Below are 6,185 nucleotides of genomic sequence, written 5' to 3'. Positions count from 1 at the left end.
TTTTCATGTTTCCTACAGTACAACCTTGAGCTTGAAGAAACAAAGTGATACTGAAAGAAGTTTAATAACTTATCCAAGATTACATAGCAAGCAGAATAAGAGACTGAACTAAAACCTAGTCCTATTGATTTTAGTTAATGTTTCTTCTATGTCAGGGAAGGAACACTTGGCGATGCACTTTAAAAAATGGGTAAGACCCTGGGAAGAGAGAAGACATTCCTTGCTAAAGGAAGTCCAAGAATTGTGCCTCAAGTACTTTACTCAGCGAAGCCAGAGGAGGAAAGTGAACTTAGGCCTCTGAGCAAGGGGAACCAAGCACACATTCACCTTCCACAGGCAGCATGCGTCAGGCAGGTTTGGGTGACCAATTGCAACCTCTGTTTAGGACTCCCACTCCGCGGTGTTTAAACTTAATTTATTCAAACTTATTTGTTTTAGCTTATATTATAATTATATTATATTATATTATATTATATTATATTATATTATATTATATTATATTATATTATATTATATATTTCTATACTATGGAGAATGTAAATGTAATGGCATGTTTTCAGACACCAGAAATGGAAAGGAAACTTAAAAAGTAGAGTAAGGGTAACATATATGTGACATAAAGTGAAGATGCTAACTACAACAGCAATAAAGTAATTTAACAGTAATGTTGATTGCCTTCTTAGAATTTAGCTGGGCCTAGGGACTGATTTGAAAGAACCAGGCAGCTTAAAAACTGCCCAGGGAAGTTTTGTTGATGATTTGTTTCTGATCAATTTCCTTGTAGCAAGCAAAACCAGTTTAAATTATGCTGTTAACCTAACTGAACGCTCAATATTATGTTTGTCCTTTTAAAATTTAGACATTGCAGCATTTAAATATTTAAAGGCATCATTAAGCACTTCAGTCATGATGGGTTGAAGAAATTCCCTTCTTACTCATCTTCTCTATTATATCTACCTTAAAGGAGGATTTATTCAAGGAGAACACAGGGCTTCCGTTAGGCTTATTTCAGAGGTCTACCTCCTTTTCTGTTCCTTCTCTGGGAACTATAACCTAAGTCAGTAAAGGTGATGAGAAATAAAGCCCAGGTATCAATTAGGCAGACTAGAGTGAGTAACAGCACCCAATGTATTGGGCAAAAATTAAAATTGTGTCTGATACCATTTCCTAGTTGATGACTAACATTATTCAGATTTTCTACTATATACCTAAACACCCATTTGTGTTTTTTTTTTTTTTTAATCTTCACCCAAGGACATTTTTTCCATTGATTTTCAGAGAGAATGGAAGAGAGAGGGTAGGACAGATAGAAACATTGATGTGAGAGAAACACATTGATTGGTTGCCTCCTACATGTGCCCCTACCAGGGCTTGGGCCAGAGGAGCCTGCAACCGAGGCCTTGACTGGAATTGAACCCGGGACTCTTTTGTCTGCAGGCCGATGCTTTATCCACTGAGCCAAACCAACTAGGGCCGCCTCTATTTTTAACAAGAGGAATTTTTCTTTTTTCTTTTTAACAGGCTTTTCTACTGTAGTATACCATACTTTATGATTACTGAGTTTGGGCTACTATCTGCTCGTGTGTTGGTTTTACATGAACAATAGACATACAATAATTATCTATCTATCATCTATCTATCTATCTATCTATCTATCTATCTATCTATCTATCTATCTATCTATCTAAAAGGCTAATATGCTAAGTGTCTGTCTGACAGGTCGCTACGACGAGCACTAACCACCAGGGGGCAGACGCTCAATGCAGGAGCTGCCATGACGCACACTGGTCATTTACAGAGAAACGGCACTGTGGACATAGCACCCACAAAGCAATATTTAGCTTCCCCTAAGTGGGACACAGGCCCCGCCATTACCCTGGAGCAACACCCCACCAAATCGCAGCCAATGCTGCTGAGACCCTATGGCACAAAATGCGGCCCACAGTCCAGCCCAGCCAGAAATGATCACTGTGGGTGCCGGGTAATGACATCACATAGCAATGCCTGTCTTGGCTTCTTCCCTAGTGACTAGCCTCCTTGGAGTTTCTTCAGCCCGGGGACACAACTTGCTTTATAGCCAAGTGGAAACATTTTATACTTTAACCACATGTCTGTGAAGTACATGCCTCAATCTCATTTGATCCTCACAGAAGTCCTGGAGTAGGTAGATAGGAGATTCGATGGAATCCTATTTTCTTTTCATTAGTTGGAAAACGAGGATTTAGAAAGCTTAGAAACTTGACCCGACTGAAAAGAAGTAAGAAATGGTGGACCTTGAAAATGACTTCTGGTTTTCTCACTGGCAGGATATAGTCAAACATTGCTGCAGTTAAATATATTACCCTTTGTTCTCCCTGAGTGATCTACCATAATAATTTGCTTCGTGTTCATATTTACTATTTTGTTGCTGAAAATTACCTAAAAGAGAAGTTGAGGTGCTTCACTGGGCTGGAAAAAGTTTAGCTAAATCAGAAAACAGGTGTAATTCAGCAAGTTTATTCTATATATATAAAATAGGCTAAGTTGACTCACACATGCACGATACATACAAAGTTCTAGCTGATGCCAATTGCATGTGTATAATTCAAACTGTCATTGTAGATAGTGAATTTGGTTGACACTTCTATTATAGAGAAAGGATGAATAGCTATATTAAAATATTTCTTCGAATTAGTTTCCTTTCAATGTGCTTGAATTCGTGCACCAGGCCACTGGTATCTACACTAATAAAAGAGAAACATGCAAATTGGTTTCACTCTGCTACGCTTACCAGCCAATCAGGATGAGTATGCAAATCAACCCAACAAAGATGGCGGTTAATTTGCATACGCAGGTGCGGAGCAAAGACTGAAGACTAAAGACTGAAGAGGCTTGGCTTCTCTGCTGCTGCAGGACCAAAGGCCTGGGTCCCGGGTGCCGGAGGAAAACCGGTGCCAGCAGCAAGGGGAAGGAAGGCCTATTGCGTGAATCTTCGTGCAACAGGCTTCTAGTCCTATCTAATAAAAGAGAAACATGGTAATTAGCCGTACCTCTGCTACCCTTCCCATTGGCTAATCAGGGCGATATGCAAATTAACTGCCAGCCAAGATGGCGGCCGGCAGCCAGGCAGCTTGAAGCGAACATGAGGCTTACTTGCTTCAGTGACAGAGGATTCCAACATTCCCCACCTGCCGCTGCCGGCCTCTGAGCTTGCAGTTTGAAACATTGTTACAAATATAGAAGCTAAACAAAACCTCAGAAACCTGCTTTCAGCCAGCCGGGATCTCAGAGCTGGAGTTGAAACAGTGTTTCGATTATAGAACCCAAACAAACCAGATACCTGCTTTCAGCAGCTGAGGCCTAAGAGCTGGAGCCAAGCCTCAGAGCTAAAGCTGGCCCGGAATAAAAAAAAAGAAGAAGAAAAGGAGCGGTTGGGAGCTTCAGTCACCCGCCAGCCTGAAAACAGCCCTCAGCCCCTCACCCAGACTGGCCAGGCACCCCAGTGGGGACCCTCCACCCTGATCCAGGACACCCTTCAGGGCAAACCAGTTGGCCCCCACCCATGCACCAGGCCTCTATCCTATATAGTAAAAGGGTAATATGCCTCCCAGCACCAGGATCAGTGGAGCCGTGAGGCCTCCCGGCACTGGAATCAGCGTGACAGGGCAGCACCCCAACCCCCTGATCAGCCCTGCTCTGTGCCTGATAGGGGGGAGCTCCCCAATCCCCTGACTTCTTTTCTCTGCAGTTCCTTGGCTTTGTTCCTTTTAGGACAATAGTTTTTTCCTGAATAGGTTTTGAAAAATGCCTTTAGAAGTTCTAGGCTCCATATAATGGGCATAGAGAGATTAAGGGACTTATTTTGCTTTTGCTTCATGACTTACTGACCCTTATTAGGTTACAAGCTGATTTTAGAACCAATTTTTGAGGCTAAGGGACCACCATAAACTAATTGGATTAGCTGAACCAATCTCTAATATGGGGGATGGCAATACTCTTTGATAATGAGACCCAACTGGTGCTAGGGTCCATCAGTTTCTATTAAAAAATATTGATAATGGCAGGAAGAGCTGATGCCTGAACAAGAGTGGGATTGTGTTAGAAAAGAGGAAAGAGGAATGGATACTTTACACACAACTATTGGTTATGTTTTCCATGTGAGAAGATTAGAAATCTTCTGTTACTGCATCAGTGTCGGTAACATGTCTGAATGAGGAAACAGTTGTGGCTAGTGCACCTTCATAAAGTGACCGTTTATTTTTATTTATTTTTTTAATCCCCACCCGAGGATATGTTTTTCTTGATTTTAGAGAGAGGAAGAGAGAAATAGGGAGGGAGAAACATTGATATGCTGCTTCTCATATGTACCCCTCACCAGGATTGATCTCGCAGCCTACTATATACCCTGACCAGGAGTCGAACCCGCAGCTTTTTGGTGCACTGGATGACACTCCAACCAATGGAGCCACTAAACCAAGGCTTTTAACTTACATACTTACTTTTTAGGATTTGTGTGGTTATTAGAACTAGGCATAATTAAGACAACATAACCAATCTTGTCTGTCCATGTGTTAACTATAGCAGCAGGGCTGCACAAATTTAACTTATTCTGGGCTTATTTTTTTAAAAAAATGTAACCATAGTTAAATATTTTTTATTTTACTTTGAAATAATTTTAAACTTGTAGAAAATTTGCAAGGATAGTACAATTAACTTTTTTCTCTGGACCATTTGTAAGTTGCTGACATGATGCCTGATACATTCCACTACTTATATGTGATGCCAAAAGCAAGGACATGCTCCTACCTAAGTACCATCTAAGTATCAAAATCAAGAAATTAACATTGCTAAATTACTTCTAGCTAGTTTTCGACCTCATTCATATTTTGGCAGTTGTTCCAATAATATATTTTATAGCAGAAGAATCCAGCCAAGGATCATGTGTTGCATTTAGTTTCTCTTTAATCTCCTTCAGCCTTGAATCTCAGTCATCCTTGACTTTCTTAGACCATTTACTTGGTATAATAGCCCTCAATTTGGGTATATCTGAGGTTTCCTCACAATTACCTTTAGATTATATATATGTGGTAGGTATCTGACAGAAACAAGTGATGATGTGTGTTCCTATTATTGTATATCATCAGGTGCTCTATGATTTTTATTTGTTCCATTATTGGTGATGATTATTCTGAATCCTTGATTATGGTGGCATCTCTCAGGTTTCTCTACTGTAAAGTTACTCAGTTCTCTTAATAACTATTGAGTATTTGGGAAGAATTTATGTGCAGAGGTAGATTGGCCTTCAGGCCTAGCTGAATGATATTCTTTTATTTTTGCAATTTTGTTAATTCTTTTTGCTAGTATATCTAAATATGTACATACCTCTTTGTAAAAATATATGGAATGCTTCATGAATTTTTATGTCCTCCTTACACAGGGGCCATGCTAATCTTTGTGTTGTTCCAAGTAAATATCTCTTTCTTTGTCAAACTTTCACCCATTAGTTTTAGTATCTATTGCTATATTTTGGCTGAATTGTGATATGATAAAGGTTGCCAATATTAATTTTTCTAATTCAAGCATTCCTTCTATACTTATAATTGCCATTCTAGTGTAAGGTTCTTATTTATTCATCTATTTACTTATTTATTTATATTGACATGGACTCACAAATTATTTATTTATTGATATGGGTTCACAAATTACTGTTAAAATGGACTGTAATTTTCTTATTATTTATTTTGATGTTCACATTGTTCTTGATCTGGTCAGTGGATGTTCCTTCATACTGGCTTCTGTGTAATTTGTTATCTCACATAAAAAGATGTTCCAGACTCATCTTGTACTTCCCCAACTTCAGCCCCAGAATCAGACATTTCTCTAATGGGCTTTGCTTCTTTTAATGGAGAATGGTATTTAGAAACCAAGATTTAGGGTTGGATATTTTACTATTCTATTTTTCAATTCAACATACCAATATTCTATTTTAGCTTTCTTAGAGGAATAATTTTCTTAATTATGTACAAAATACTCCCATGAAATGTTCAACTGTATTAGTTTCCAATGGCTGCTATAACAAATTACAAGAAACTTGATGGTTTAAAATAACACAAATTGCCCTGGCCAGGTAGCTCAGTTGGTTACAACATTATCCAGATATGCCAAGGTTGCAGGTTCTGTCCCAGGTCAGGTCACTTACAAGAATC

At 39.1% G+C, this 6,185-nt stretch overlaps 1 pseudogene; it reads right to left on the bottom strand.

The window, feature by feature from the left end:
• Window positions 1-5,371: 5,371 nt before the first annotated feature.
• Window positions 5,372-5,469, bottom strand: LOC132233936 (U6 spliceosomal RNA; annotated as a pseudogene).
• Between the last annotated feature and the right edge of the window lie 716 nt (window positions 5,470-6,185).

The sequence above is a fragment of the Myotis daubentonii genome, chromosome 4, assembly GCF_963259705.1.
Source record: "Myotis daubentonii chromosome 4, mMyoDau2.1, whole genome shotgun sequence".
Taxonomy (NCBI): Eukaryota; Metazoa; Chordata; class Mammalia; order Chiroptera; family Vespertilionidae; genus Myotis; species Myotis daubentonii.
This window is presented reverse-complemented; position numbering and strand designations above follow the sequence as displayed.